Source organism: Lissotriton vulgaris, chromosome 4_1, assembly GCF_964263255.1.
Source record: "Lissotriton vulgaris chromosome 4_1, aLisVul1.2, whole genome shotgun sequence".
NCBI classification, from domain to species: domain Eukaryota; kingdom Metazoa; phylum Chordata; class Amphibia; order Caudata; family Salamandridae; genus Lissotriton; species Lissotriton vulgaris.
Window position 1 is genome coordinate 1527592142 of NC_141691.1, and position 23351 is coordinate 1527615492.

The 23351-nt window shown below is 42.3% G+C and overlaps 1 pseudogene; it reads right to left on the minus strand.

Annotated features, from left to right (window-relative positions):
* Nucleotides 1-10379: 10379 nt before the first annotated feature.
* On the minus strand, nucleotides 10380-22029 carry LOC147724195 (uncharacterized; annotated as a pseudogene).
* Between the last annotated feature and the right edge of the window lie 1322 nt (nucleotides 22030-23351).

Here is a 23351-nt window from a genome sequence, read left to right on the forward strand (position 1 = left end):
GGGAGGAAGAAACGCCGAGCTCAGGCCTCCAGGTAAGTGCTGTCTGCCCCCCAGTACCCTCACAGTTTTGCCTTGGGTATTAAAAAATATTCCGTTAAAACAGATTTCCAAATTTTAAAATTAGTGCGAGAACCTGGTAGAGGTGCTCACGAAATTAGCCAGGTTTGCCGCCAACAGCTCAGGGGGACACTGCCACTGCCCACCTTCGCCGTCCCGCGGCCGCAGAGTTCTGCCTCCTTTAACCTAAAGGGCTCCCAACAACTAGAGCGCTAACCTATGAGGCTAACATGGGGAAATTGTTGGAATTTATTTCAAGATGCAATAGCAAATTGCAGGGGAGAAGCCTCATCATATTTCCTATCATTGGTTTCACAACAACAAATCCTTTCCTTTGGTAAAGGTAGTTTTGTCATTACAAGATTAGAAATACCCATCCTGGAAAGTGGGCATTTCGCTGATCTAAAACTCTTTGTGTGCCAATTAGCTTGACTTTAGTCCACACTAGAGGCTGGGGGAGCACATCTGGGCATTCCCCAAAGACAGCTATAAAACTTTGGGCATTCAACTGGAAAGACAGCCCTCTGCCATTTGCGGGCCTGGCTGGATAGATAGTAGGAAGAGGTTTTGACACTTGACCTCTGTGAGACAGATCATGACCCTACTAAAGATTAAGATCTGCGTTCCACGGTCCCATGGAAGACAGTACTGAAATGTAGGGGAGACATCTGTGGTTCAAACAGACACTCTCTGAACCACCCCCCACTTCAAAGGTGCACTACAGTATAACTACTGGTGCCATAATTCAGCAGGGGAGAGATACATTTTTGTACTAGCAAGGGAATATGTTATGCACAATGAGGATTAGTGCCATTGGAAAGGACTGTGCAACCTTTCTGAATAGTGGCAGGCCTGGCCTGACTACCTGCTGCTATTTGGCACCCTGAAGTGTGCTCTCAAATAGCCTGTTGGCATGCCCCTGTTGTTTTGGAGGTCTCAGGGACATCAAAGATCTCTGATTGACTGGGTTGAAGGAACGCTTTCAAGAGTGATCAGAAGTAGGTCAAGAGACTGTGTGTCACCCCTGTGCTTTGCAGAAGTGGGCTGATGCTGGTAGGCCCTTGTGGAACCCTTTTGAGTTACCGACTATTGCTCTCAGCCCGCTTCTGCTCCACATCCGGTGGGTAAACTTTCAGAGTGGCTGCCAAACCCCATTTGATGACTGCCTTCTAATTAATTCTGATACCTACCTCCACATGCTTCCTGGGACCCAGACTAAATGTGACTTCAGCAGCTTGCAGCCTAGTATCCATAGAGAGGGCTGGATATCATCCGTCTGTGGGTGAAGGACAGTAGCACTGCATTTTGGTACTGACTGCCTGTGCGTGCAAGTACATTCCATAAGGACCTGCCTGATAACCGTTGCACCACATATTGGTGCGGAGTGAGTATTTGGAGTGACAATCTGCGGACAGTTTTTGCGATTCCTTAAATGATATGTATGACACATTTTGAAATTGCGATTTTGAGTTAAGAAATCGCAAATTACCACCAACTTGTACTTGGTGGTAATTTGCGATTTTTTTAAAAATGCCCTATTTGGCATTTGTGAGGGTGGCATGTGACATACATACATGCCCATAGGGCATGTATGTGTGCCACATGCACACACATGTAAATTTCAGGGGTGCAGCAGGGTGTCTTTGAGACACCCCTGCACCCTTGAAATAATTCTCAAATTGCGATTAGCATATTGCGAATTCGCAATTTGAGAATTATTGCACTATCATTCCTATGGGCCTCCGGGCCCATAGACATGCATTGGAAATTATTCTTTATTTGCGAATTCGCAAAATGCGAATTCGCAAATAAAGAATAATATGGAATCGCTAATAAATAGCGATTTGATACATACATTCTGTTTTGCGAATTCTAAATAGCGATTCTCAAAAAATCGCTATTTTGGATTCGCAAAACGGAATCTTGATACATCTGGCCCATAATCACCAAGCTGGCATCCTATTCCCTCATGGACAAAATAATGAAAAAGGCCAGAAAACAGAATGTAAATAAATACCTGGACTAGACAATCAATCTCTACCAAGACATTGATCAGGGCACCCTCAATAAATGTTAGATGATCGTACCAATAACAGCGATTTGCCTTATTTTTCAATTTCGCGTTCCGCGGAGAACGCAAAATTGCCCAAAATTCTGCTTTCCGCGACTTCGCGAAATGTTTTGCTTGTTCGCATTCTCAAATGCTTGTTTGCAAGATATTTCCCCCCGAGCACGCAAACAGCAAATGCAAAAAGTAAAAAAGCATCGCGAACAAGCACTTTCGCGTGTTTGCGGAATTTCTGCGTGCTCGCAGAGATTTTTTACTGTTTCGCAGAGATTTGCGTAACGCGATTACGCAAATTCCGCCCACCCCTACAGTTGAGCTCGATGTCCAGTGTGGTACAAAGGTGGATGTGCAGGAGATCCTAGGCCTAGCCACTGAGTCTTTAAACTTGTAGTGTGTCACGGGGAATGCAATAAGACACATTTGAGAGAGAAATTATGTAGTATCATGAGAGTTAGTAATGACGGAACTCTTGTGGCTCCTGATGAACTCTGTAGAATTGTGACTTAAGCATTAGAGTGCAGTGAAGTGAATGCAGGTTAAGAAGACTGAATTTGCTGTTACACGCAGAAGAGTGAAGACATGTACACTAAGCTCTGTGTGTGGCATAGTCATTGGCGGGTACCCAGGCTGGGGAGGGTGCTACAACTGAAGTTGAAATAGGGGATAAGAAAGCTGTAGATTGACAGTGCTTTCCCAGAGAATTTGCTGTGGTCCAGTGAAATGCTCGTGCCTGCCACGTATGTCTCAGTTGAAGTGCAGAATAAACACTTGGCTTATGTTGAATCAAAGTGCAACTCTAGCCAGTGTGAAGCATGTGAATATAATGAAAGCTTCATTGGGAAGTCTACACATCATCGGTCAAGAACCTGCTGGGAAGTCCGTGAAGAGAAGTACTGAGCAACTACGGAACTTAAAGCTATACATAACATGGAGTGAATATGCTGAAGATGGGTACAACCAGGTTTTGCAAGAACAGCAAATAGCGACAGCAAATTGCAAGATAACACAGCGATCAGACGTTCTGAAAGGCAGAGATCAGCCAGGTGTCAGACAGTACAAAGAGACGACTAGAGACAAAGTAATACAAAAACAAGAAACAGTCACTTGCTTACCAGAACTGAGTAAATAGAGTCTTCATACCACAGCGCTGGAAGGAGTGCCCCAGGAAGAAGTGCCTGGGGTTGTGTTTGTAGAGTTGTCTAAAAAAGAAGTGACACACTACCAAAGCTTCTAAATGGGTTTAGAACAACTCAATAGATCTTCGAAGATTGAAAGCTGAGACATGCAATCGGAATAGTGAAAGGTTGTTTTTCCAATGGAGACCAAACACTGTAAGTTCAATGAATTTAATGATGAAGAAACTATATGTCTCCGGGTTTTTGATGGCTGCATGTCGGAATCATTCAGACAACAAATGCTGAGAGAAACTCTTTGACCTCTATTATGATTACTTTGCTCCATAGAACTCGTGGCGGTGGCCCGACCCTCACCACACTGTGGTCCCGTTCATAGGATTTGGTGGCCGGACTACCACAGGACCTCTGCAATCATCGGGGATCGAGGATCCCACAGTGGTCACATATCATTCTGAGGCAGAAATATGCTGGCGGTGTCCCAGTGGCACCACTGAGCATTTTCAGAGTTGCCTCTCCACTGCCCTTTTCAGGGACGGTACGCCTGCCATTAAAAGGGTGGTGGAGAGGCAACTAAGAGGGCCTAACCAAAGCTCCCTATTGCTTCTCGTCTGAGTGTATATGCAGGGGCAAATGCTGTGCCCCCTCCGGAATTGCACCTGTTTTCTGCACAGATTGGCATGCACAACATGGTGCATGCCATGCTGTGCAGGAATGTTTAGTTGGTGCTCTGATGGCAGCCATCTATATGTTAGGCTCTGCTATGAGCCTAACAGACTGGTGCCATCAGACCACCACAGCATGACCATCATACCAGGTTTAATTCCTAATCTGGTGTGCAGGTGGTCTTCCAGAGGACAGCGCAGTGGTGGCATCACTGGAGGCCACCCATTCATGTACTTCAAGGTACTGTGTCAAGTGCCTGTTTACTCAGTTTCAGCACAGCTGCTGAAATGGGACTGATATCAGTGAACTATAAAATTAATGCTAATCACAAAATAGTAAGTCAGATCCCTTCCTTGTTTCATGGGTCAGAAAAATGTAAGAATATAAAAGTACAATTATACATTAAGGTGGACATTCCTCCTATTGCTCAAAGGAGCAAACTTTTCTGGGATATGATTAGTGTCTGGCCACAGCCTTTTCCCTGCCCAAACTGTTTTTCATGGCCTCCTCTACCATTTATAACATGTTTCTAATGCTCATTTTTGTAAAAATTGCATTCCAGCCCATTGATTACACTTCATCCGGCCCAAGCCGGAGAGTACGGCCTGGGTGTAGAGAGTACGGCCTGGGTGCGGAAATTCCGGTATGACTGCGGAAGTAAAGATACGTCTGGTAAATGACCTCTGTCAATACAATAAGTCGTAAATGACTTCTATGAATACCATAAGTCATAAAGTTAGACTTTTGTCTCAGATTACCTTTGTGAATTGGCCCCGGAGTGGCAGCTTGATAACCTCTCCATATTTCACTTGAATGCACTGTATTCAAGGCTGTACAAGTTTGCAGCTGCGCTAGGGGCATCGCATTCAATATAATATGATGCTCTCTCCTTGTTAGCGCCAGGTGCACGTTGTGAAAGGTGCGCCTGGTGCTAACTAAGAAACTGCATTGTATTGTATAATACAGCCCCAGGTATGCACATTGCTTACATGATACCACCATTGAATGGCACAAAGGTCTTCTCTTTCCCTCATTTGGAACTTGAGGAGAATTGCAGGTACATTACAACCTTTTTTACACATATTTGTCTGTACCTTTCTATGAAACTAAGGGGGTGATTAGGATGGCGGATTGACTTAAGTCCACCCGCCATCCCTGCGGTGTTGGGACCGCCCGCCAGACATGCGGCTGTCCCGCACCATGAATTAAGGTGCGACCGCCAGGGTGGCAGTCGCATTCAGCAGTTTAACATTGCAGCGGGTGCTAGGTAGCACCCGCCGCAATGCCAAATTGCCATGTTGTGCATTTTTATGCACAACGTGGCAGGCACTGCGCGGTGCCTACTACCTTATGCATGGAAAGGGAAGTGCACCTCCCACCCCCGGGGGTCTGCAACGGCCCCCATAGCAAATTCCCATCAGCCTTTCCATGGTGGCAATGCTTAAGGGTTTTTCACTGCATGTGAGTAAGAGGGGTTTAGAGAGCAAGGTCAAGAAGCACCAGGACAAGTATGTATGTAGGCATAATGATAAGCTGAAAAGAGGAGGACAAGTATTTGGTTGTCCTAATTGTTGGTGCCTAAATGTATCACTAAGGTTGCCAGAAACAATGTATGGTTGACTGATGGCAAAAATTGGAATTTTCGTAGTGTTACCTTGTGCAATGATGTGGAACGCGATGTGTGGCTGGAAAAGTTGGGAGGTGGCGAAGTGGCCAAGTGTTGAAGGAGAAGTCTGCTGCTGTGGAAGGCATCAGACGAGTCAGGAAGAGTCCTAAGTGGCATAACGAATACGTGTGCATATTATGCTATGTTCATTTTGTTTCCCTTATGTTCTCGGTGAGTTTATAGTTTTGTTGTGTTCATTTATTGTTATTGTTGGGAAGGAAGATGTGTTGTGTCCTGGCAACTCATCTTGGATTCTTGTCATGGTTACCGGCCTTACAAGGTGCTGCTGTAAGGGCGTGTCCAGAGGTTGTTTCTCCTATCTGAATAAATATCATCTACCTAAAACTATTGTCTGCCTCCTAAAAATGTGTATGTTCGATATGATGAGTGCGTTGTTGGGTGGTTGGTGTGGTTTGAGATGTCATCAGTGATGTCATCAGTGATGTCACTGACCATGTCATGAATGATGTAATATGGGACATCATCAGCAGTGGATTGCGGGTGCGCGATATATAGTTAGTGCAACTAACTATATATGCGAATTTCAATGGTTTTGTGTGAGTAAAATAAGGTTTTGTAAATGCTAATTCCTAACTATATATGGTCTATAACCTATGGTTTTTTCAGTGAATATATATATATATATATATCACACAAAAAGTTACCATTAGCTTGGAGGCGCACAACAAAACACAAGCAGGACCCACTTCTTCTTTTGCAAACAGGTCCTCTTTAATTCATTAGAAGCCGGCGTGCTTTTACAAATTTTTTCATGTAAGGTCCTACGCGTTTCGAGGCTCCTGCCTCTTGATCACGGACCGGATTGATCGTGGCAGTGGCTTTCTCACACAGTTCCGCTTTTAGAACAGCAGTGCCTGCCCCCAGGTGGACTGACTCAGGTGTGCAGACTGCAGGCATGCTGGAACTTGTGGTTTCAGGTATGTCGTCCTTTTCTTGAAGTAGCTGCCAACGATCCTTTTATTTCATACTTTTCACCCTCCAGTGGGTATTTGTGAAAGAAACAGCCGGTTCCTATATTTGAAACAAACTTGGTTTTTCCACAATGCGAGACTCTCGTGTCCCGCTGCGGTCCATATCAGCAGTCAAACACACAACACATACTAATGTTGTGGTGTTTCATAATTTAAATGTGTTTAAAAATAAACATCACAAGTACATCTACATGATGTGCAAGATCATCAACGGAAATGAACACATCCATTGCCTTTTGTACAATGCTTTCACACATGTTAGCCTATCTCTGCATCCATTGTGGTGCTTCACACCCACTGCCCCATCACCTTCCACCGACTTCCATCTAATTGGAAATATCCTGACGGTGAAGTCAGGCTTCTATCATTTTAGATTGTTAAATAGTGTGAATGTTAAGTGCGCTCATGCCCAATCAAAATGGTAGATCGTTTGCTTACATATACATAAATGCTAATGCTATTAATTTGTTTTGCCAAAAATGTATTATGCAATGTGTTACTTTGGTTACATTCGATAGTTGTACAATTTTGTTTATACTTCCATTGATGGAATTTTCAATTAAAGAAAATAGAAGAATAAATAAAGTGTAAAAAAGCATAATTTACGCATTTTTAAAAAAAATATGCACGTCAAAAATTGAATAAAAAAACAAATAAATGTTGTGTAAAATTATGTTAAAATAATAATGTTTTTAAATGTTTACTTTTAAATGCATACATATGAACCCAGGGACAGTGAGAAGATGACAACCTTAAGTTATGAGACCATTTCCAAACCTTGCAACCATGGAAGAACAGGATATAATCAGAAAATTCAGATTAAATAGGCAACCTGTTATTGATTTATGTCATCAGCTGGAGCTAAATCTTCTTTCTCACAACAGGAATCCCAAAGCAATAACACCAATAGTGAAAACAATGGCAGTACTCCATGTTGTGGCCACAAGATCATTTGAATACAGTGTTGAAGCATCTGGTGGGATAGCACAGTGAACCTTCAGTGGTGTGCTAACAGAAGGTATTTCTTCAAAGTAGAGACACATCAACACGAATTCCACGAAATTAGGATTTTGCTAAAGTGAAGGGAGATTTTTATGCGTTAGGTCACCTACCACATGTGGTTGGAGCAATTGATGGCACACATAATGGCTTGGTGCCACCACATGACAGAGAACAAGTCTAATGTGATTAAAAAAACTCCATTAAATCAATGTGCAAGTTGCAAGGTTACCAGATTTGTACATCACAAGCGTGTGTGATCAACACAGGATTCCTTTGTGCTATGGAATAGCACGCACTATACCCCTGCAAATGTCTTAACTTGGACCTGAGAGGGCCTGGCTGGGAAGTACAATGAGTAAATATACTTTTTTGTTAATCTCTAGTTTAATGATCAAAAATAGTATGTCATTGCTTCTCTCTTTTTATTCATATAGGAGACTCAGCTTATTCTAAATGACCATGGTTGTTAGCACTGCCAAGGAATTCAACAATACCAATGGAAGTCCGCTTCAAAGAGGCTCATGGAAGAACATGGATGCAAGTGAATGGGGTTTTGGACTCTTGAAGGGGGAATCTGGTGTATAGATAGGACTGGTGGAGCCCCCCTCAACTCACCCTATAAGATGTGCAAAATCACCATGGCAGGCTGCATGTTATATAACATAGGTCCGCAACAGAATATTGCTGAGGAAGTAAACCTTGATGGGCCACCAGGTGAGGATGTTGAAATGACAAGTGAAGATGATAGCAGTGAAGAGGAAGGAATAGAGTTACGCCAAGATATTATTGACAACTTCTTCACATGAGTGTAAGTATATATTCAAATATTATTACATTACATTTAAAACCAACTCTTAGGGGTCCATTAGGATGGCGGGCGGAAAAAGTCCGCCCGCCACCCTAACGGACATCGGGACCGCCCGCCTAAAGGGCGGGGGTCCCGACATTGGCATTAGGATGCGCCTGCCACAGTGGCGGGCGCATTCCTAAAATTAACATTGTGGCGGGCGGTGCTCACTGCACCGCCCGCCACAATGTGAAAAACAAATGCACGCATTTGCATAATCGAAGTGGCAGGCACAGCGCGGTGCCTGCTGCTGCGATTATGCAAATGCAGGGGGGTACCACAGGTACCCCCCCGTGTGCCACCCCCCTTTGGTCGTCACTCTGGGGGCCCACAGGGGCCCCCCAGAGTGAACACCGCATGCCTTTCCATGGTGGCATTGCCGCCACGGACAGGCATTGCAAAATGACTATTCTAATATGGTTGGCGGTGTCTGATAGACACCGCCACCACCTTTTCCGCCCCGGCCGCAAGGCGACCAGGGCGGAAAACAGGCGGGCGGTGTTTCCCACCGCTGCGGTCCCCTCCGCCATCGTAATATGGCGGGGGGAATGCAGGGAAGGATGTCGGGTGGATTTCCTCCGCCAGGGTGGCGGTGGCCACTGCTACCCTGGCGGAGGAAATCCGCCCGACATCCTAATGGGCCCCATATTCTAATGTGAATCAAAGTCTGTGCTAGACATTTTTTAGAAAGGGCAAGTTAAAGTAAATCCCGGACAAAGATGTGTGTTGATCTAAGTTTTGACATGTTGACTACTGCTTTCATTTACATTCTTTATCTTTGATTTTTGTTTTAGAAATGTGTCCTCAAAATGTGTCATTTGTAATGAGTCTTCTTTGTAATGTCATACAAATATTTTTTTTGTTTTACTCTAGGCATTTGCAGTTATATGCTGCTGTTGCGAAATACGAAGTGAACATTGATTGGTCCTGTGAAAGACACACACACACTTTGGATGTACATATCTTGCACAAAGACAATTTACTCAGTGATTGAACTGCATTTTTTAAGATTACAGTAGACCTATTTTCTATTGATTGTTGCCACCAAGGCAATATGTGCTGCTTAAATTGCTCTAACCACATGTGGAGGGCAACTCAAAGCATGCAAATCTCACTTCACATAGGTAAAATCCACCTTTTGTGGTAACTGTATGAAGCTGTTGATGTGTCTCATCACTGAAGAAGGAACTTCTTATGGCACGCTACTGAAAGTTGGTTGTGACATTCCACCAGATACTGCAACAGTGTATTGAAAGAATCATTGGGCCACAAAATGGAGTACTGGCATTAATTTCACTATTGGTGTTATTGATGTGGGAATCATAATTGTGAGGCGGAAGATCAGGCTCCAGCTGATGACATAAATCAGTAATACTTTAGTAATAGTTTGCCTATTTGATCTGGATTTGTTTTTATTATATCCTGTTCTTCCATGGTGGCATCATCTAGAACTGTAAATGAAAGTAAATAGCAGTAAATATTTGAAATATGCTTGGGTTCTCATGTATTTGGAAAATATGAAATACAACCCTTCATTCCACCATAATAAAATAATGCATTTTGACTTGTTAGTTTTTGTTATTTTTTGTCATTTTTAAATAAATGTGCAAGTATTACCCATATCGCTTTTTTTAGGAATAGACAATCTTTTTAATTTAACATTTTTTAAATGTATGATGAAACAAAATAATTGAACAAATTGTGAAAAGAATTACAGCACCAGTCTTTTAATTTGTGTTTTTGTATTTCATTCAATAAAACAAAATAATAAAAATACAAGATGTCAAAAATAAAAGCAAAAATAAAAAGTCCAACATGGTGAATGAAACTATTATTGAAGAGCCACAATTGTGTGAAACCCAATTAATAAAATACAAATGGCATCGAAAAGGTAAATGTGTCCAGAAAATAGTCCACAGAATGAATGCTAGTCACACAATGGAGGAAATTAGATTATGTGTCTATTGCTCGGAGTGTTGGAGGTCTTGCAATCCTCTCCTGCTGGTCTGGATGAACGTTCCCTTTTGAGGGGGACTGGTGGTTCCACAGTGGCAGGGACTGCAGTGGGTGCAGGTGTTTCATCTTGTAGCAGCGACTCCCTTTCGGTGGCTGAGATAGATGTAGTTGACCCAGATGTTGTTGGACCACAGACAGGGGAAGATGTTCCTGGAAAAGCCCTGTACATACAGGTAAAATTTGAGAGTTTCAATCTGGACATGGTGCTCCCTCTGCAATTGCTTCATCTCCTGGAGCTCTGTGAGGACCTGGCCCATCATGCCTTGGGGCTGATTGACATGGTCGATGGTGACCTGGGTGACAATGAACCCAATGGCCTTACTTTACAGATCTACAGATTCCCTCCTACGACCCCTGCCCCACTACCCTGTGCCCTTGACCCAGTGTGCCCCATCCCACTGGGCACTGGCTGAACGGAGGTGTTGATGGTGGTAGATCAATAGAAACCTGGACTGAGGTGCGCTAGATTGGTGTGATGTTCCTTTGGACACAGGAAATGTAGGTATCCAGAGGCTGAGGTGTGATAACAGCTGGGGTGGTAGGTGTAGGTATGGGCCGACGGAGATTCACTGTAGCCATCTTCCCAGGCAGACCAGTAGTGGTGGCTCCTCCACTATGGCAGAGGAACGTCACCCCACTGTCTTTAGGCAGTACAAAGCAGAAGCATAAAATGATAATAACTTTTTATTTTAACCTCATTTGCCTCAGACCTCAGTTGACATAAGAGTAGGAGTAGGAGTAGGGAACCTTAAACTTGGAAATCTTTAATAGGATGCATGATTGACAAATGTCTATATTATGATTGGAAATTCTGTGTCTTCACCGTTCTAACCCCAGTGGTTTTGACTGTTTGCCAACCCTCGGGGTATCCCATCCTGGGAGCTACCTATGAATACCTAGACCGAGACCACGTTTTGATGTACCACATAGACTTTTAGAAAATTCTTTAACTTTTTTAACTATAGGAAACTTTAAGAAAACCTAAGGAAACCTTAAAAATATGTCAACCTATGCTATGTAATAATCTGTGCAATATAAAATCTTTTACTATGTGACATACTCAAATATTCTTTATTTGTACTCTTTCAGCTTGTGTGTTCCCCTCCCCACTCTTTTCTGCCAGCCCTGACGAAGGTGCCTCCCACCGAAACGCGCGTTGGCGTTATTACGGCGTTTGCCATCTGAAAGGCAACAATATTTCATCTCCTTGCCTCTCATCAAGTGTACCCACGTCCATGCAACCATAATCCCATCTTCTGTTTGTTGCAGGCTTTATGTATATTATCTGTATGAAGTGACTGAATGTGTTAGAGTATGAGTGAATTTTTAGACTAAGAGTGCCTGTTGAGCCCCCTGTTTTATCTCCCGGAGTGAGTGGAACACCGTTTATCTTGTCTATTTATTTCCCTTATGTTTATTTTTTATGAACTGATCTTTAAAAATGATGAACAGCACTGATAACCCATGAATTTTTTATATGTATAATCTTTGAACACATTGTTAATATGACTAAATGCACCAAATGAACAAAGTTAAAAATAAAAAATATATATTTTCTATGATCCTCTTTGTGGTCCATTCCTCCCTTTGGTCTCAGGTATTCTTCTGACATTCCTCCCCCCCTATCAAAAGCGGATCCCACCTGGGACCACCTCTCATCATACCTGGCAGGGTGATTCTTTCTACTGGCTTGACATAAGAGTAGGATGTCTAGAGCCGATTCTCAGTTTTAAGGAGACGTAGGCATCAAAATCGAAACAGGGAGGGGCACCCGCCTATCAGCTACCAAAAATCCCACCAGAAGTCATTGTATCCCCTTCTAAAAGTGGGGGGGATGGTCTCACTCTTTTCTGATAACCTCTGACCGGAGACTGCCAACTAGAGTAAAAACTCTTGAGCAAGGCCCAACACAGTCAAAGAGCATCTCCGAGGCTTAATCATAGGACTCATATAATTGTTATAATAGAAGATGGATACTTAATGTGTCTGACACCACTTTACCAGACATTCCCATATTACTTTTTTCCTGCTACTTTGTAGTCGGGCCAGGTCACTCTTCGAGGTCTTATATAAAGAGGACAACCATTCTGCATGGGTGGGAGGCATATCTTCTGCCCATTTCTTACAGATTTCCTACCTACCCAGCAGTATTGTATAAAATAGGAACCCCCTAGCAGGCCCTGTTATTTCACTATTTGTACCAGACATAACCAGGGTGATGGAAATATGGACAGGGGATCCTAATATGTCCGGTATTTTTGCACCCACTTTCTAACAATATTCAATTATCGCTGGATAGTCTTTAAACATTTGGATGTCTGAAGCGTTCACCAGTCCACATTTCTTACAACAAACCACAGGGCCCTTGGCTATTTTGGATAATCGTGCTGGAGATAGATAGGCCCTATGGATGGTGAAGTAATGATTTCTTTTAAGCCAGGCTGGTTTCAGAGTCGTATACAAGGTATTGAAGGAAGTTTGCCACAGATATTCTAATTGCTCATTTGGCATATGAGATCCCCATTGTTCTTTAGCCAATTTGAAATCTCCATCAATGGCATTTTCTATAGCCCAATAAAAAAAGAAACGTCTTTACTTCCTGATGGCCTAGAAAATAATTGTTCTTCTAGAATATTTCCTATGCCAATTGGTTTATTAAGACTCTGGGACCAACTCTGGAGCTATAGATATTTAAATCTGGACATACCTCCCTCTAGTGTGTTATGGAGTGATAGCCATGGTTTAAGTGAGCCATCTAGAGTCATATTTTAGGCAACCTAGAGCCCCCGGAGAACCCCATAGAGGGGCCATACTCGAGAAATAATTTAGGCCTGTACACTGTTTAATTCTAGCCCACATACGAGCCATCCCCAGCAGGACTTTCAACCTAATCTTCTTAAAGAATTTTTGGTCTCCGAATTTAAACAAGAATCACTCCTGAGGAAGGACCCCTCCTTTTAACATAGCAGAGAACATGGCCTCTGTCCCTGTGTGGTCTGGTGTTTTCAATAACATTCTTGCATGTGACTTCTGAAACGCCCAGGCCTAATACTGCAGGTCTGGTAGTATTAAACCTCCCTTCTCCCTCCTATGCCTGAACTTTCTACAAGCTATCCTTGTGGGCTTTTAAGCCCATGCAAACAAATGTATTGCTTTCTGGAGTTTATCGATCTCTCTTTTTCAAAATGCAGGGGAATGGTGTCAAAAATAAAAGTAATTTTGGGGAATATGACCATCTTAATCAAATTAATTCTACCCAGAATGGTCAATGGGAGATGGGCCCAAGACGTCATCAACCTCTGGCATTCTTTAGATATATCAACTAGGTTAGTCTCTGCTATCTTGTCAATGTTCTGGAAAATGGTAATTCCCAAGTATCTTATTTCACGCTTAGTTGAGAGCTAACAATCTGGCAGGTTCCATGTCATGATGTCCGTTTTACCCGCATTAACCTCATAGCCAGAAACCTGCCCGAAATCTTGTGCTAGCTTAATAATCTGGGGAAAAGCCGTCTCCAGGTCGGGCGAAAGAATTAAAACATTGTCCGCATAGAGAGCTACCTTCCTCTCCCATTCCCCGAATTTAAAAGGTGGAATGTCTACTTTGTCCCTTAAACGTTGGGCAAAAGGCTCTATATATAGGTGGAAGAGAAGCGGGGATGGGGCAGCCCTGTCTAGTTCCCCTAGTAATTTTAAAAGGCTTTGTCAGTTTACCATTGACTAAGACTCTAGCTGAGGGGGTCACGATAGATAAGCTGAATAGCTCAGCAGAATTTTACTCCAAAACCAAACTTACCCAATACGGCAGGAAGATAGACCCAATTAACCCTATCGAATGCTTTGGTAGCGTCAAGTGTTATGGCTGGAAGAGGTAATGAAAAAGTTGAGACCATATCAATGGCTCCTATAAGATCGTATGTAAGATTTGAAAGATTTCTACCTTTCACGAAGCCCTTCTTATCAGAATGGAGTAGTCCACCCGCCACTATACCCAGCCTATCTGCTAAAATCCTCGTGAAGACTTTATAATCAGTATTTAAGAGTGAAATGGGTCTATAAGACCCACATTCCACTGGAGTTTTTCCCAGCTTCAGGATCAGTGAGATGGTGGCTTCTTCCCATGAAACTGGAAGCTTAGCACCTTCTGACAGAATGGTATTAAAAAGCTTTGTCATAGTTGAAATAACTACATCTCCCAAAGATCTATATAATTCTGCGGGCAGCCCATCAGGCCCAGCAGCCTTCCCTCCCTTACTTGCAGAAATAGCCTTTCTAACCTCCTGCTGTGATATATCTCGGTCCAAGTTCTCTCGCTGTGAGGAATTTAAGGAGGCAAGCTTGCTTCCCATTAACTACTCACTGGCACTAGGTGTCTCAACTACATTATCCTCATTGTATAAATCCTGAAAGAAGGAAAAAGGCATCCCCAATCTCCTTGTCCGTGAAGACCGAAATAATACGGTCCTCATTATCTATCTGCTTTATCATATTACGTGCCCTATCAGCCTTGACCTTCCACGCCAGTAATTTACTGGCCCCCTGACCATATTCAAAATGGGCAAGCTTACTAGCCTCCCATTTTTTGGTGAGCCTTAACTGAATTATATTATCGAGCTGATCCTTCAAATTTGACAGACTCGTCAGATGTTCTTGGAGAATCGCAGGAGCAGTTTCTTTATTTATAGTCGTCTCTACTACCTTAATCTCAGACTCTATTTGCATGACCTCGTCCCTATACTTCTTGTTCTTGTAGCTAACCCTGCTCATAACTGTGCCTCTTAAAAAAGACTCCCAGGCGTCCCACACTACTGTAATCTCAGCCGAATCTACATTTTTATTGAAAAAAGACTCCTATTCCCGAGATAGATACTCTACTTCAAGTTAATCGTGGAGTAAGGAGCGATCCAATGTCCAAATCCTTGGATGTTCCCTTCTTCCAACACTAGACCCATGCATACAGCAGCATGATCGGACAAGTGTGGAGTCAAATAGCTCAAGTCCTTAATTTTATTCCTCAGGTCGTGACTGACCAATATATAATCTATTCTGGACTTGTGACGATATTGATTATTATAAAAAGAAACACCTAGCTGAGAGCCCGATCTCTCCCTCCAAGCATCACATAGTCCAGTCTGTGCCATCATTGTTTGCAAATAAGCCCGGGATTTAGATGATGTATTCACCCTACTGCTTGGTAATTTATCCAATGAAGGATTCAGAACAATATTGAAATCACCAGTCAAAATAATAGGCTCTGGAAATTCCAAAAGGTGCGAAAAAATAGGTTTTAACACGGAAGGGTCATCTTGGTTCGGACCATAGTAGCCCGCTATTGTCATCAAATAGCCTTGTATAGAGAGACTAGCAATAACCCACCTGCCACCTGGGTATGTCAGAGACTTTAGAACTCTAGCTTTGGCTTGGTTCTTAACTATGACAGCTACCCCTCTGATATTAGAGCTCTGATTTGAACAAATGTTCAATCCATTTAGTTTGATTAGTTTTCCTGAACATTTCCTGCAGTTCCTCCATCAAAATATGAGTCTCCTGCAGAACATTGACCAGAGCACGTGAATCCTTCAAATATTGTGGATAACTGACATAATATCGAGGGACATAATATCGACTACCAAAAATATCGGGGACAAAATATCGACAGACAGAATATCGACTTTGTATCTACAAACAGGTAAGTACTAAAATATCGAGTAGTACAAAAATATAGTTTGTAAAAATATCGACTTTATTAAAAACAATGTTAAATTAAATTAATATTGAAAATTATTTACTAAAATATACTAAAAAATACTTAAATTACCTTATAATAATTAAATAATTAAAAATATAAAAACATTTTTTTACAATCATATTTGTTAAAACATATATATATATATTAGGCCTGGGCGAAGCACTACGCTACGCTCGCAGAGTTTGCGAAGTTTGCGCAACTTCGCACTACACAAGCTGCACGTAGCACAGTGCGAACATGCGTAGTGCAGCGTAGCGTAGTGCAGCGCTCATTTTTTGCTTGTTCGCGGTCCTGACCGGCATGTTCGCGACCGCGAGCAAGCAAAATTACATTGCGGCGAGATTCTCAACGCAGGGAGGTAAGGTTTCTCATTGTGAGTGGTTGTGCATGCTCACGACCGCTCTCAATGAGAAACTACCAGTTCGCGTTGAGAAAGCTGCAGCTCGAGAAATAATCTACTCGAGCAGCAGAAAACTACAGCTCGCACTGTGCAAGATGCCGTTTTCAATGATTGCACAGTGCCGGATGCTTGTCCGCACTGTGCAATCATTGAAAACGCATCTTGCACAGTGCAAACATGCTACTACGCAGCTCGCGTAGTGCTACGTGAAGTTCGCGTAGTGCGAAGTGCACTTCGCGTAGCTTCACGTAGTACTACTACACGAACTATGCCCACCCTTAATATATATAGTAACATAATATAATTAAAAAATATCCAATATTATTATCGTAGGATAGCGGAAGTGTAAAATTACTATTCCCACTCCAGAGAGTGCAACATTAGATAAGGTGTTGGATAGTGTAGAGGTAAAAATTACTATTCCCACTCCAGAGAGTGCAACAGTAGGGAAAGCGTTGGATAGCGTAGGGGTAAAAATTACTATTCCCACTGCAGAGAGTGCAACAGAAGGGAAAGGGTTGGATAGCGTAGGGGTAAAACTTACTATTCCCACTCCAGAGAGTGCAACAGTAGGGAAAGCGTTGGATAGCGTAGGGGTAAAACTTACTATTCCCACTCCAGAGAGTGCAACAGTAGGGAAAGCGTTGGATAGCGTAGGGGTATAAATTACTATTCCCACTCCAGAGAGTGCAACAGTAGGGAAAGCGTTGGATAGAGTAGGGGTAAGAATTACTATTCCCACTCCAGAGAGTGCAACAGTAGGGAAAGCGTTGGATAGCGTAGGGGTAAAAATTACTATTCCCACTCCAGAGAGTGCAACAGTAGGGAAAGCGTTGGATAGCGTAGGGGTAAAAATTACTATTCCCACTCCAGAGAGTGCATTAGTAGGGAAAGCGTTGGATAGCGTAGGGGTAAAAATGACTATTCCCACTCCAGAGAGTGCAACAGTAGGGAAAGCGTTGGATAGCGTAGGGGTAAAAATTACTATTCCCACTCCAGAGAGTGCAACAGTAGGGAAAGCGTTGGATAGCGTAGGGGTAAGAATTACTATTCCCACTCCAGAGGGTGCAACAGTAGGGAAAGCGTTGGATAGCGTAGGGGTAAAACTTACTATTCCCACTCCAGAGAGTGCAACAGTAGGGAAAGCGTTGGATAGCGTAGGAGTAAAGATTACTATTCCCACTCCAGAGAGTGCAACAGTAAGGAAAGCGTTGGATAGCGTAGGGGTAAAACGTACTATTCCCACTCCAGAGAGTGCAACAATAGGGAAAGCGTTGGATAGTGTAGGGGTAAAAATTACTATTCCCACTCCAGAGAGTGCAACAGTAGGGAAAGCGTTGGATAGCTTAGGGGTAAAAATTACTATTCCCACTCCAGAGAGTGGAACAGTAGGGAAAGTGTTGGATAGCGTAGGGGTAAAAATTACTATTCCTACTCCACAGAGTGCAACAGTAGGGAAAGCGTTGGATAGCGTAGGGGTAAAAATTACTATTCCCACTCCAGAGAGTGCAACAGTAAGGAAAGCGTTGGATAGCGTAGGGGTAAAACTTACTATTCCCACTCCAAAGAGTGCAACAGTAGGGAAAGCGTTGGTTAGCGTAGGGGTAAAAATTACTATTCCCACTCCAGAGAGTGCAACAGTAGGGAAAACGTTGGATAGCGTAGGGGTAAAAATTACTATTCCCACTCCAGAGAGTGCAACAGTAGGGAAAGCGTTGGTTAGCGTAGGGGTAAAAATTACTATTCCCACTCCAGAGAGTGCAACAGTAGGGAAAGCGTTGGATAGCGTAGGGGTAAAAATTACTATTCCCACTCCAGAGAGTGCAACAGTAGGGAAAGGGTTGGATAGTGTAGGGGTAAAACTTACTATTCCTACTCCAGAGAGTGCAACAGTAGGGAAAGCGTTGGATAGCGTAGGGGTAAAAATTACTATTCCCACTCCAGAGAGTGCAACAGTAAGGAAAGCGTTGGATAGCGTAGGGGTAAAACTTACTATTCCCACTCCAGAGAGTGCAACAGTAGGGAAAGCGTTGGATAGCGTAGGGGTAAAAATTACTATTCCCACTCCAGAGAGTGCAACAGTAGGGAAAGCGTTGGATAGCGTAGGGCTAAAAATTACTATTCTCACTCCAGAGAGTGCAACAGTAGGGAAAGCGTTGGATAGCGTAGGGGTAAACATTACTATTCCCACTCCAAAAAGTGCAACAGTAGGGAAAGCGTTGGATAGCGTAGGGGTTAAAATTACTATTCCCACTCCAGAAAGTGCAACAGTAGGGAAAGCGTTGGATAGGGTATGGGTAAAAATTACTATTCCGACTCCAGTGAGTGCAACAGTAGGGAAAGTAGATAATTCATACATTATTTAAAAATATATATATATATATATTAATATAGCCCCAAAACGGTTCCACTCTCCTCTTGTATGGGCGCTGCTGGCAAGTGCGTCGCTTCACGCGGTAGAACCAAACCGCAATGTATTTAAACTGTGTTAGTCCCCAGGACCTCCCGGGTCCAAAACAAAAGAAGCCGCCACTGCAGTCAATGCGTTTTACAGAAACTCATAGATTTATTTTTCGAACCTCTACAGCATGTAGTCACAGCGAAAACCAACGCGTTTCGTGAGCTCCCAACTCACTTGATCACGGTTGTTACAAACACTGTTTGCTGAGAATAATTTAAAAGGGAGTCCCTCCCCCCATCGGTCACATGATTTCGACCAAGTGTCTCCTTGACACTATGGCCTTCTGGGATTCGTAGTTTTAGGCAAAGTGTTATTTCATGTTATTTTTACAGAGAAAACAGTTAAACACCCATTCCCATATTGGTTGATATGTTACCAAAACATGAATTCCTTTCATCATATTTACATTTAAGATTTCTTGTGACCTGTAAAACTTTGAGATGAGCATTAACTTTTTAGTAAATAATAAAAGCCCTCAAGTGGGCTGACTCTGTCATCTAATAATTTATACATTCATTACTAGCTTCAGGTCTCTCCTGCCTTACACATTTTAGTGTTTCCAGTCCTTGGAATTCAATAATTTTCAACTTATAGTTAATCAAAATTAATTAAACAAACAGTACGGTGTTTATGTTCAAGTCTAAATTCTTAGACTTATTTAGAGCCCTCTAGTGGGCTGACATTAAATAGGGTGTTCACTTGTGGCCCAAAATCACTTGGAGTTTGGTTCTCATATATCTTGTGCCGTGGTTTTGCGGAGGGAAAAAGTTAATTATGGAGTTCGTTCAGAGAGGCGTTCCTTGTTTTTAAATATGTACATAAAGTTCTTCGGACTGGTTCAGACCATAAGGGGTCATTGTTCGAAAGTTCAAGATGTGGCGTGATTCCTTTTGGCGCAATAATTTTTCTCGATGTCCCCCCCGGTCAGTTGGGGCCAATGTTTCTAATCCTAGAAATTTCAAAAGTCGCCAATTGCCCTCATGATTTGTCTCCATGTGTTTGGCCACTGCATTTCCTCTGTCTTTGTTAGTAGTGGCCCTGGTGTGTTCCAAGATACGCTTCTTAAGTTCACAGATAGTGCTTCCAATATGGCGCATCTTGCAAGGACATTCGATTAGATAGACTGTATACTGACTTTTGCAGGTGATTAGTTCTTTAATCTTCCAAACTTTTCCATTAGCCATTTCGATTTGTTTCGTTGGTTTGGCTATCTCGCAAACCTTACAATTGTGGCATTTGTTAAATCCAACTGTTTTCAGCCAAGATGTTTTTTTGCGGTTCATAAAATGGCTATGGATCAATTGGTCCTTCAAATTTTTGGTTCTGCGGTATGTGACCACAGGGTGATCGCCCATTTTTTTACCAATTGTCGGATCCACTTTCAATAGTTTCCAGTTTTTTCTTAGAATCTGGATTACTTCTTTTGCTTCTTTGCTATAATCCAGTATTAGTCTTATGGGTTCTTCCAACTCTTTTTCTTTGATCTGGGATTTCCAAACAATCAGCCCTCGATTTTTCATTGGCTCTTTCCCAACATTTTTTCGTCAGGTTTTTTCCATATTTTCTCTTGCGGAATCTCTCCATCGTTGTTACACTGTGCTTCTCCCATTCTGTTTCTTCGCTACAGATTCATTTCACACGGAGAAATTCACCATATGGTATACTTGATATTAGGGCTGGTTGATGAAAGCTTGTGGCTTCCAATGTTGAGTTTGTGGCCGTTTCCTTCCTATGTAAAGTTGTTTCCACTTTATTTTTTTGGATATATACTTCTGTATCCAGAAATGTTATCGATTGCCTGCTTTTCGTGTAGGTGAATTTCAAGCCTCTTGTGCTGTTGTTCAAAAGTTCAAAATATTCTTCGAATTCACTCTCACTGCCCCCCCACACTATAAATAGGTCGTCAATGAATCTTTTCCATTGTACGATGTGTTGGGTATATTTGACATTCCTTTGATTCCAGGCTATCTCTTCCTCCCACCACCCCATTGCTATGCAAGCATAGCTTGGGCTGAATGAGAACCCCATTGCCGCGCCATTTCGCTGACGATAGAGTTGTTCTCCAAAGAAGAAGATGTTGTTTGAAAGTAACATTTTGATCATTTCATACAACATATCATTATGTTCCTTATAATGTATGTTGCGTTTTTCCAGGAAGTATTTACAAGCCATCAATCCCAAATCATTGTCAATATTTGTGTACAGTCCAATCACATCCATGGATATTAGCAAATAGTTATCCTGCCAAACCAAATCAGATATTGAGTACACAAAGTCTGTGGTATCTTTCAAGTATGATTTTAAATTTTCCACATAAGGTCTTAGAAAGAAATCAATAAAATTTCCCATTGGTTCCATCAATGAACCGTTTGCTGACACTATTGGTCTTCCTGGTGGTCTAGTGGGATTTTTGTGAATTTTTGGCAGGAAGTACATGGTTGCCATACGTGGAAAATCGACTGTTAGGTATTTCCTTTCATCATAGTCGAGTAGATTCCCATTTTCCCATGTTAAGAGTTTTTGGTCTAACTCTCTCTTTAGTTGATCTATTGGGTTTTTACCAAGTTGTTCGTAATACTCGGGGTTCGATAGTTGGTTCATCGCTTCCTCCATGTAGAGGTCCTTATCCCAAATCACCACGTTTCCCCCCTTATCTGCCATTTTTATTTCCACATTTTTATCATTGATAAGGGTTGTCAATGCTGCTCGTTCTTGTGGGGTTAGATTGTCTTTGAATTTTGTTTTAGGAATGTTGTATAATTCCTGTATGACCGCCTCTTGGAAGATATCAATTTTGTTGCCTGGAGTGAGTTGTGGATAGAATTTAGACTTGGCTTTCATTTTACTTGTCCCAGCTCCTAATTGTGGTATAGCTGTACTTAGAGTTATTTCATTTTCTTCCTCTGTGTTTAAGTTGAGAAGGGTAAGATACCCGTCTACATCTTTTACTGTTAGATCTGAGGATGGTTTCATGGGATTTCTGTCGATTTGAGGTTTATTTTGTCTCTCTAGAAAATGTTTAGCCAGTTTGATCTTTCGAATATATAAATATAGATCTATTCTCGTTTGTGCTAAATCCATTTTTCTTGTGGGACAGAAATTGATGCCCCTTTTGAGTAGGGTTGTTTCCGCTGGTGTCATTATCCTTTTGGATAAGTTGACTACTTGTAATTCTTCCATCATTTGCCCCTCTTCTGTTTCATGCCCCTTGTTTCTGGGCCACTTTGTTGATTTTGTGCATTTTCGTCTCCAGCCCCTTCTGGTTTTTTTTGTGGTTGTTGCTGTTGGCTTTTTTGTCTGGGTTGCCAAGATCTTCCACGGCCTCTTCCTCTTCCTCGTGTTTGTCTGGGCGCCCCTTGCTCCTGTTCCCATTGCCGCTGCTGGAGCACGAGGCGCATATCCCCTAAAAAACGCTTCTGTTCTTCGTCTAGGTTTATATCTTCATCTGCCAATTCATTTGATGTAATAGAAGATAGGCTAGAGGATGAAATGTTTTTGGTTTGTGATGGTTTTTTATAGAGATCATATTTTCGGGCAAACGTGAAGATTCTACCTTCTGCGTAGTCGTTTGCGTCTCGTACAAATTTATTGTGTTTTCTCAACCTCACAGTTTCCTCATGTTTCTCTATTTGTTGTTCCAAATCCTCTTTGAATTTAGTCATTTCTTGATTCAATTTCAAAGCTTCCAATTCTTTTTCCACTTCCTTCAGTTGTTCCTTTATTTTTTCCAGTGCAATTTCAATATGCCTAACCAGTATCTTTATTAGACCCAATGATGAGTTTAGGATGTAAGCCCCCCATTCCTGTAGCAACTCATTGGTTACATCCTGCTGGCTCGGCATCAACATTATTCTTAGGCCTCTTGGGACCCTTTCTGCTTCCAAATATTTGCGTAATGCAATCACTTCCCACGATTTATTGATTTCTTTTCTGGTTAGTTTTTCCCAGGCTCTGATTTTCCCTTTTGTGTCATCCTTTGGTGTGTCACTCTGTTTTGCTTGAGCTCTCTCCATGTTCCCCTTGTCGAACATGTTAGTAACAAGTTCCTTTCTTTTCGCCTCTCTTTTCTCCATTTCTTCAATGCTGTGAAGTGCTGCTTTGGTTCAGTTGCTCAATTTGTTATTTTCGTTCTGTTTCTGTAACTGACTGCCGGCTATTGAGAAAACTGATTGGGCTGATTCTGGTTCCCTGATGGGTATGAGTGTTTATTGGATGAATGCGCGTGTGTCACTGTGTGTCACGCGCTCTTTCCAAAAGTTTTAGCTTCAGAAATATATGCCCCTCGTTTCAATTAG